This window comes from Nicotiana attenuata, unplaced genomic scaffold (genome assembly GCF_001879085.1).
Source record: "Nicotiana attenuata strain UT unplaced genomic scaffold, NIATTr2, whole genome shotgun sequence".
In the NCBI taxonomy this organism is placed as follows: Eukaryota; Viridiplantae; Streptophyta; class Magnoliopsida; order Solanales; family Solanaceae; genus Nicotiana; species Nicotiana attenuata.
Window position 1 is genome coordinate 168,816 of NW_017672538.1, and position 11,084 is coordinate 179,899.

Here is an 11,084-nt window from a genome sequence, read left to right on the forward strand (position 1 = left end):
AAGACAATTAAAAGTGTAAATGCAAAAAGAACCATTTTTGTTATTTTCTTCTTTATAAAGTAACCTAACTAATCCTAAAATAGGAAATTAAACCCTAAATGCAAATATCAAGTATTTTTTTTTATATTTTCCATTAATCAAAATGAACAAACAAAAATGCAAACAATTATCACAAAATGTCACAAAAATCCACAAAATTACAAAAATAATGAAAGAAAACATTTTTTGTTTGAATTTCTGGGAGTAATTCATATAGGGCAAAAATCACGTGCTCACAACCGTTACCTCCCACTAGCATAGATATTAGGTAACTCAAACCATTAAATTTTGGACAAACTGAAAGAAATCACCTATATTTTTGTCTCCGTTGAGATCTGGACTCGACCTTCAATAGATGCAAAATTCTTATTGTTAATATTAAGTCTTACAAACAACAACAACAACTGAGTAAAATTCCACAAGTGGGTCTGGTTAGGGTAGAGCATATGCAGACCTTACCCCTATCCCGAGGGAGTAGAGAGGCTGTTTCCGGGAGACCCTCGGCTCAAGAAGACAAAAAGAGAGAGATAATATATCAGTACTATTAATAGAGTACAATAGAAATAATGATTGCAACCTAAGAACCGGAGAATAGATGCAAAGAACTAACAATAATCAGTAGATAGGGTCCGACACAACGAAAAACTGTAGAATAGTGTGAACACAACATGAACCACTAGCAGTCTAAGACAAAACCCTATCAGACTAGCCTCACACATGTACGAAGAAGAACAATGCTCAACTACCTCCTAACTTACAACCCTAATTCTCGACCTCCACACCTTCCTATCAAGGGCCATGTCCTCGGAAATCTGAAGCCACGCCATGTCCTGTCTGATCACCTGTCCCCAATACTTATTAGGCCTCCCTCTACTTCTTCTCGTACCCTCCAAGATCAACCACTCACACCTCCTTACCGAGGCATCTGGGCTTCTTCTCCGTACATGCCCAAATCATCTGAACCTCGCTTCTCGCATCTTGTCATCCATAGGAGCTACTCCCACCTTCTCCCGAATAACTTTGTTCCTAATCTTATCCATCCTAGTATGCCCGCACATCCACCTCAATATCCTCATTTCTGCTACTTTCATCTTCTATATATGTGAGTGCTTAATTGGACAACACTCATCCCTATACAACATGGCCGGTCTAACCGCCACTCTATAAAACTTACCTTTGAGTGACAGAGGCACTTTCTTGTCGCACAGTACTCCAGATGCTAGTCTCCATTGCATCCACCCCATCCCTATACGGTGTGTAACATTCTCGTCTATCTCCCCATTTCCCTGTATAACCGACCCAAGGTACTTGAAACTGCCTCGCTTGGGGATGACCTGTGATTTAAGCCTCACTTCCTTGCCTGCTTCCCTCGGCTCCTCGCCGAACTTGCACTCCAGGTATTCCGTCTTAGTTCTGCTCAACTTGAGACCCTTAGACTCAAGGGTCTGTCTCCAAACCTCCAACCTCTCATTAATGCCGCCTCGCCTCTCATCGATCAGAACTATGTCATCATCGAATAACATACGCCATGGCACCTCCCCTTGAATGTGGCGTGTTAGTGCGTCCATAACCAAGGAAAATAAGAACGGGCTGAGTGCAGATCCACGATGTAACCCCATAACAACCAGAAAATGCTCCGAGTTGCCTCCCACTGTCCTAACCCCAGTCTTAGCTCCATCATACATGTCCTTAATCGCCAAAATGTAGGCAACCGACACACCTTTAGCTTCCAAGCATCTCCAAAGAACCTCTCTAGGGACCTTGTCATACGCTTTCTCCAGGTCAATAAACACCATGTGCAAATCGTTTTTCCTATCCCTGTACTGCTCCACCAACCTTCTAATAAGGTGAGTAGCTTCTGTAGTCGATTGATCCGACGTGAATTCGAATTGATTGTCGGATATAGACACCGTCCTCCTCACCCGCACTTGTTTCACCCTCTCCCAGACTTTCAGGGTGTGACTTAGTAACTTAATACCCTATAGTTATACAACTTTGGATATCACCTTTGTTCTTGTATAACGGAACCACCGTGCTCCACCTCCACTCATCTGGCATCCTTTCTGTCCTGAAAATAACATTAAACAGCCTAATCAACCACTCCAAGCCTGCTTTACCCACACACCTCCAAAAATCTACCGGGATTTTTTCCGGTCCAGTTGCTCTACCCCTACTCATCTTACGCATAGCCCCCACGCCCTGGCGACCTTAATGCGCTTGCAGTACCTAAATTCTCGGTGACTCTCGGAATGCCCCAATTCTCCTAGCACAATGTCCTGATCACCCTCTCCATTCAAAAGTCTATAAAAGTAAGCCTTCCATCTGCTCCTCTCCCATCAATACTCTACCGTTCTCGTCTTTGATGTACCTCACTTGGTCCAGATCCCGAGCCTTCCTCTCTCTCGCCTTGTCTAGTCGGAATAACTTCTTTTCCCCGCCTTTGTCCCCCAATTCCTCGTACAGACGACCAAATGCCCCAATCTTAGCCTCCGTGACCGCCAACTTTGCCTCCTTCCTAGCTAACTTATACCTCTCTATGTTCTCTATACTCTCCTCCCCGCCTGTGCTCTCTACTAACTTTAGGTATGCCAACTTCTTCGCTTCCATTTTACCCTGGACAACTTCGTTCCACCACCAGTCGTCCTTGTTCGGCCAGAGAAACCCCTCAATACCCTTAACACCTCTCTCGCTGCCTCCCTTATACAACTCGTGATGATCGTCCACATAGCGCTCGCGTCCCTACTACTCGTCCAGGATCCCATATTCGATAACCTCCCCCCAATTCCTGGGCTTTATCCTTAACCAAGGCTCCCCACCTGATCTTCGGTCGACCTCGTGAAAATCTATTCTTCCTCTTTATCATGATACCAACGTCCATCACCAAGAGTCTATGTTGCGTCGTGAGGTGTTGATACCCAAATTTTCCCTATATACTTTCAATATGCAGAATACTTTCAAAATAGCACATGTGTGCATATATAAGCATGTCCAAATGTCTTATTATTTTTCCTCAATTTTTAAACCAATTTATTTTCCTATTTCATTCATAAAAAACCAATAATAATTACCAAAATTATCATTTTTGGTAATTCATTTGTTGGACTCTCATATTTTATAATAAAATATAGCTAAGATATTTTTGCATATCTTTTATAAATTGATTTAGTAAGGCTAAATTGCATATAATTGCAATACTAGCCCCTTTTAGATTTAATTGCGTCTATATCTATAAAAATTAAGTCCAGTATTTTTAATTTGATAGTTATGTACTATAAATCATTTTGGCACCTTTAATTTATTTACAGAAATTATTTTATTATTTTTTATAAATCAAAATAGGAAAATTGGCTATTTAAATGTCAGCCCCATTTTATTTCGATTATAGCCCAAATTGAACCCCAATTTGAATCCCAAATACCCTGACTCAATTCCCATCCAAACCAACCCACAACCCATTTAAATGACCCACCCGGACTCCCATTTAATCCCAGCCGTTGATCTAAAACGATCAACGGCTCCCATTAATCCTTTCCTAATTAAACCCAAAGACCCCCAAAACCTTTTTCATTCTTCATAATCTGCCGCCTCTGAAACCCCTCCTTTCCCAAATTCTCTCTACAACCCCATCAAACCCTAGCCGCCGCCACCCTAATCCGCCCTAATCCATGGTTTTCCAAGGTCATTGGAGACCTGTATCATCATCCCATGGCTTCTACGTGTTCGTTTATGTGGTCTCATGACCAGATCCTGAAGGGGTTTTGTCCAGTGTTTGCTCGATGACTGTTCTCCGGTCGTCTCTGACCTTTCTTCGGCCAGCCATGGCTATTCGAGTTAGACTTTTGACTCTCCTGCTTAGATCGATGGTTTTCAAGGCCTTTCTCATTATTTGGGGTTCTTCTGAAACCCTAATCTCTAAGTTTCTTTTGATTTCTTTTAGACCTGCTTCAGATCTATGTTTGCTTTGAACTTCTAAGCATTTTTCTCAAAGTTTCTTTTAAAACTCTACTTTCAAAACTCTCCTATCTTTTTCGATTAGGGTTTTCTTGTTAAGTTATTTCGAAACTTTTCTCTGATTTTTTGGACATATTTTGCTGTGTTTGCTTATATCGTTCTTCTACCTGGGTTTGCATGTTAAAAGCCCTAATTTCTTTTGACTGTTTGTTAGACGAATGCTTGTTTGTTTGAGTTTTGTCTGATTCGCTTGTTTATCCTCTTTTAAAACTCTACTATTGTTGAAAACCCTATGGCTTTGGGTCTGAGACCGTTCGTTTAAGTACATGACTCGATTTGAAGTTCTTTATTTCAAAATCTCTTATTCCTTTGTGTGATTCTTCTGATTCTGGATTTCTACCTTCTCTAAAACTCGATTATGCTCGAAACCCTAAAATTTTCAAAGGGGGTTTTCTTCACCTGCTACTGTGAGATCTTCGCATGCTTTGATATTCTATGTTTCTTCACTATTGATTCAATGTGACCTGACCTATATGACTATCATGCTTCGAATATTTGTTGTCTGCTAACTTTGTGCTATTATTTCACGCTGTTTCTTTTTGCCAATAGTTTGGCCTCGCAAGTCTAGTGTTTGTGCACTCTATTTATATGCTGAGTTGCCTTCTTGACTGATCTTCAATTTTGGACTGATTTCAAACCTTTCTTTTGTGAAATTCTGATTTCACTCGTCTGTTAAGTTTAATTAATTCTTTTCCTTGTTTGGCCCTACTCTGAATCCTTTGCTAAAATAAATATATTCCTGTACTTAGACTTGATTACTTACTCAATTGTTTTACTACTTCTTTTATGGCAACTATCAGTCTGCTTACAAATTGATTTCCTTCCTTATTATGAGCCTGTCACTACCCGTTAAGCAAGTGATCCCTTGATTAAAGGCAATCACTTGTATAATTGATTCTGAATAGTGATTGTTTCCATGTTTGTGGCTTATTATTTCTCTTTCACTCATTTTCAGAAAGCTATAAATACCCTGTACTTCTCTTCTTTCAAGGACACGAATAATTTTAAGTTAAAAATACACACTTACACTCAAAAACTCTCTCTTGCTTTACTGCTACTTGTGCTACTGTCTGTTTAGCTGGCTGAAAGCCAAGGCTAGATTTTGGAGTCCTGCTTACTTTTCTTTACTGCACTTTGCTTCTCTGATTGGTATGTTCTAACTAATTTTCAGCATCAACAACAACATGTTTCTTTACTATTTCTTTCATTCTTGTTTGTCTCCTGTTTGTATTTAACTAAGTTCCATCATTAAGCATGCTGTATTCTGCCTTTTCCGTTCTGAATTAATGTTTCTGTTACTTACTTATCATGGCCTGTGAACCTTAAATCCCCATCCCCAATGTTGTGTTTGGTATCTATGTTTGGTATGGGGCATGGCAACATTGAACATTGTTGTCCATGACCCAAACTTGATCCCCATAGGATCATAACCTCCATGCTTTCTCTGGTTGTTGTGTGTTCTGGTTGGCTTATAGGCATGCCAGCATCTTCTATTGCTGTGCATGCCCAAATTCGACCCTTGCCTAAGTACATAGGCTTTGCAATGAATTCCCAACCCCTGACCCCCTTGTATGAAGTTATCAACTCTGTATTTTACTAATTACTACCACCCTTTACCCCTCTCCTTTACCCCCTCAGTTTTAAAACTCTATTCCTGCACTTCCACTCTACTCTTAGGCTTAGGTTCTGCCCCTCTTGTGTGAGCCTTGCCTTGGGGCCCATGAGTTCCCTCTGAACTTGGACACATAAGGGCTGGCATTTCCACACTGCACTCGTCTCTATTCTGCTTCTGTAACTTGGGTGTGAGCACTGCCAGGGTCCTCTTGAGACCCTTAGGGAACTTTGACACACATAAGTCTGAGAAAGGCTTTGGATCAATGGCATTTGAGGCGGTTTATTCCATAACTCAGAGAGGAAGTCAAGAATCAGGCTTCCTCTGGTTGTAATTTTTCTTAGTACTTTTCTAATGTAATTCATTACTGGGTCTGTAATAATTTCTGTAATAAACACTGGGGTTGGCTAGTGAAAAGGGTTGGGAATTATGCATGCTTGAGGGTAGATATCATGCCTATAGGACCTAAGATCTGCATGTTTAATTCTGTAATTTAGAAATCATGCCTATAGGACTTAAGATTCTACATGTTTGATCCTGCAATTTAGAAATCATGCCTATAGGAACTAAAAATGGCCACAATAGAAATCATGTCTATAGGATCTGTTGTTTTAGAGTATGCATGTTTAATTCTGCATTTTAGATACCATGTTATTAGGATCTAAATGGTTAAAATCAGATATCATTAAAATCAGTACCCCTTCGTAGAAATCATGCCTATAAGGATTCCCAAAGTAAGTAAAAAAAAGTCTGGTTCATTTCTATTCACATTCAATGTTATATATCATGTCCATAGGGTTTAAAATCAGCAATAGTAGATATCATCGCCTGCAGAATCTGAAACTAGTCTATTTTAAAATCAGCTTATTCTGAATCAGTTTTAAATAATCTAATTTCCTTACTTAACGAGGTCTAGCAAGCATGCCTATAGGGTCTCAAATCATTCGTTTAAAAGTTGTTCTGCTTTGCCACACTTCTAAATTAGTAAGTAGATACTATGTTCCTAAGAGCTCACCCAAACACTTAGGCAAGCCTTAGGGTAATAACAATAAAATTGAATCCGCCTTTTGAAATTGCTACAACCAGCAGGCAGGCCTGATTCAGACTTCTTATCTGAGTTATGCATTAAGCTGGTCTGCTCCAACAATTGAACTCCCCTCGTTTTCAGTATTTTTTATCAGACCCTAAATGTATGTGCAAGTCATGCTATTTATGTGTTTGTTTGAGGAGGTATACATGAGCCTTTACTTGTTTCCATGTTTTTCTTTACATGCCGTATTATTTGTTTTGTATGTCGCCTTAGATTTTTTACCTTTTGAAACCAAAATCAGCCTAATATCCCTCCACTTTAGGAATAGTAGTCCTAAATTCCTCCGGGACTGATAGGAATGGGACGGGTAATAGCATGCAATAGTGGTCGAGACCAATCCGCGCTTCAGTACCTTAAACGGGGTGGGAAAGGGTAGATATGGATATGATGACCGGTGCACTAATACCACGTGTAGCCCCTCTTTTGAGGAGTGATTACCGGGTATTGCATTGATGTGATCCATATTTTAAATAAACCTAGGACCCCCTTCCTTTATTTTCCTTTTCTTTTAAAAGCATTGCAACTCCTTGCTTAAAATCAGCCTTAATTGCTCTTTCAAACTTTGTTTACTTTCAAACAGTTGTTTATTAAAACCCCCTCTTATTTGAGCCTTATCTGTTTATATGTCAATTGAACCAAATTCACAATCAACTGTCTGGCCGGGAACCACACTAGTGAATCCTGAGGGGTGCCTAACACCTTCCCTTTAGGATAATTTCAAGCCCTTACCCTATATCTGGTTATTCAAACAAAACTTAGAATTGAANCCATACCAATGTCATAACTCGAATTTGCGAAAAAGGGGGCGCGACAGCATGGCGACTCTGCTGGGGATATTTAGGCTTTTACCATTTCAGATTGTTATTGTGAATTTGTACCCTCCCTTATGTGCAATTACTTGTTTAATTCTTTTAAGCATTCAATTTCCTTTTCAATTGCAAAACTGACTTGTCTTCTTTGTTTCTTTCCTACTGCTTTAAATTATGAAACTGTTGTATTTACTACTTTCTTAATGTGCAAATACGTGACAACATTCTTTTAATTATTGCATAATCATGCTCAACATCATATTCCACTCGTGCCAAACAAATCCCATAGCAACGCTTATAATGAGTGGTTGCGCTCTTCCCATATTATCACCCCCTAAATCCGAAAAAGGCATATTTGCGGTAAAACCAGTCGATCAACGGTGTAGTCGACGGTTCCGTGCCTTTCACCCTTGAGTTGTCCGCTCAAGGGTACCAGTCTAAAACCCCATAGAAACCTTACTCTGTTCAAATATGCATGCATCATGGTCAAACCTAGCTGGGTCAGTTATGTTGTCCACATAATGATCTTTTAAGATAGCCTTGTCCAAAGTCCACTGGGTTTCACTAAACCCAAACGGACATCACCACGTTCTGTGCATTTATTTGGAGAACTAAAATGCGTCATGCTAATTGTTGGTATTAATAGTCGAGTCCAGTGGGGGTAAGGGCCTAACCTTATTTGCCTTGCAGAAATATGAGGCACGAAGTCCCTAGATTCGGCATGGTCACCAACATCCATCCAAGGTTGCTAAGCTGGTGGAAGGATCTTCACTCTAGTGATCAAACTCTCGTCTGAAAATATCTGGGAATCTACCATCCCTTTTGGAAATCCAACCCAACAACAAGATCATAGAAGCTGCTACTTTGTTCTGGGATTATGAGAGGGCTGTATTCCGCTTCGGAGACATTGAAATGACACCCTTGCTAGAGGAAATATGAGGATTGGCCGGTATAGTGTGGGAAACTCCGGGTTTGTTGATGCTTGAGAACTGCAAGGGCAGGAGTTTCCTCAAAATGATGGTTCTAAAGAAGAATCCAGAGTTGACATGTCTGAAGGAATCCTACATCCCCTTTGACTATTTGTATGAGAGGTACGGTCACAGCAAATCCTACCGTACCTACCTGGATGAGTTTGCCATTACATCTTTGGGACACATTCATCGAAGGGTCTTCGTATTATGTTTTGTTTCCTGGGGTTGATAGTGTTTCCGACAAAGAAAGCAAGGATCCATACCAGACTAGCCATGGTAACTAAAACCCTTATGGAAGGGATCGGCGGGCAACCATTCAGCATTGTGCCCATGATTATTGCGGACATATACCGACCCTTGGAAAAGTGTCAACAAGGTGCAAAACACTTCGAGGGCTGCAATTTGCTACTTCAACTTTGGCTCATGGAGCACCTCCAAAGGGGTGAATACCGACAAGAGATCCAGCGAAGGGACTGGGATGACCATATCGCTTTCCATCATCCAAAGAGAATGAATTACATGCCGAATATGTTCGCTCAGCCAGAAGATGCCAAAGGATGGTTAGAGCTATTTGTAACCTAACCGAAGAACATGTCCAGTAGATGTTCGAGTGGTTTCCGACTGAGGAGTTCATCGCCCGATCCAGAGATGCACCTTTTCTGATACTGGTTGGTCTGAGGGGAACATATCCTTATGTCCCTTTCCGAGTTATAAGACAAGCCGGTAGAAAACAGGTTATACCCAGGGTCGAAAAGATGAGTCACTTCCGGGCTGACTTCCAGGATGATGATAGCCCTTACAAGTGCCAAGCTCAGCATATGTGGCACTGCAAGATCGTCATGGGGAGGGACAACATCGAGCCAGACAGGTATCATACTGGTTGCGCCCCTTTCTACTCAGGGTGGTTGGAAGATAATCATGATGGTCTGGGTCAGCCAGGGTTTGTTCAAGGTCACAGGATCGTAGATGAAAAGGCCGAGGCACAGGTCAAATACAACCAACTGCGCAAGAGGATCCGGGAGTGCGAAAGCGAGCACCGTGAGATACAAGAAGCCAATCAGAAGTTAATTGAGGAGTGGAAGGACATGGCTGTCAGTGACAACAAGCGACTGGGATACTTGGAGCGAGGCATAGTGGAGTTGGAAAGAAAGTTTCTCAAGAGGGTCGAAGACTGTCAGAATGCCGAAGGAAACGAAGGCGGACACCTAGCCAGGGCCTACCTATTGCTAGGACTTCGCGAGTTGGGAAAGCTGTTCGATGGAGCCAGGGATTCCGAATCCGGGGAAGGTCCTTCTGGGACCAAGTAGATAGGGGTTTTCTTTTCGCTTTATAAAAATGTAATAAGGCCAATGGCCATTAGTAATTTTCATTTCCTGTTTATTTAGTATCAATTTGGGATTCATCTATTTTTTTATCAATGAAATGAGGCATTTAGCATCCTAAGTTCTCCAAATCAACTTGTCGCTAGGCCAACCTCGGGCACAACGAGGCTCCCAAATTAGGACACGCTTTATATTTCCACACTCTGTGTTTAAATATTGCAACATTTTTTATGATCCTCAATAACTTGTTACCTTTTTGTTTTTACTTTTTGTTTTATTATTCCCTTCCCCGAAGGTTAGTTCGTGCACTCTGGCAACATCATCCTATTCCACAAGATCCAAGGGCCCTCCACCCACTCCTCCTCTTAGTCCTGTCAAAAACAAGAACAAAGGGAAGATGGAAGATTTGAACAACGTCAAAAAGGAGAATTCAACTGAACGGGTAGAGGCCAGTCATGGTCATGGTACTCAGGTTCCTAAGGAAAGTGCATCCCAACTTGAACAAAAGCTGCTGAAATTCCAAGAAGAACTTGATCAGGTCCGGAATCTGGTAAATCTGTCATTTTCTCTCACCACTCCAGATATTAATTTCCCAAATGCTCAGAACCCTACACCTCCACAAAATATCCCAAAGCAACAGAACCATACCACTCCTCACCACCACTGCAACACCTGCCATACCTCAAACAACACCCCGTTACTCATCTCAGAACTCCAAAACTCCACAAATGACCACTTCCACACCCACCATAATACCCCCATCTACGTGGAGACTATGCCAAACTCCACCTAACCTATCTCAGGCACACCCGAGTCTGATGATAAAGACTTTCTCATCAGGAACCTGGCTGAAGAACTTAAGAAATTGACTAGCCGAATTCAAGACGTTGAAGGAAGCAAGGGAATTAAGGGGCTGAACTATGAAGATCTTTGCATACAGCCCGACGTCGAACTGCCGGAGGGGTACAAACCTCCGAAGTTCGAAATGTTTGATGGTACAGGAGATCCAAGGGTCCATTTGAGAACGTACTGTGACAAGCTGGTTGGAGTAGGGAAAGACTAGAGAATTCGCATGAAGCTTTTCATGAGGAGCTTGAAAGGAGATGCTTTGTCTTGGTACATTAGCCAAGATCCAAAGAAGTGGTCGAACTGGGTAGGCATGGCCTCTGATTTCATGGACAGGTTCAGATTTAACATAGAAAATGCGCCGGATGTATTCTACATCCAGAA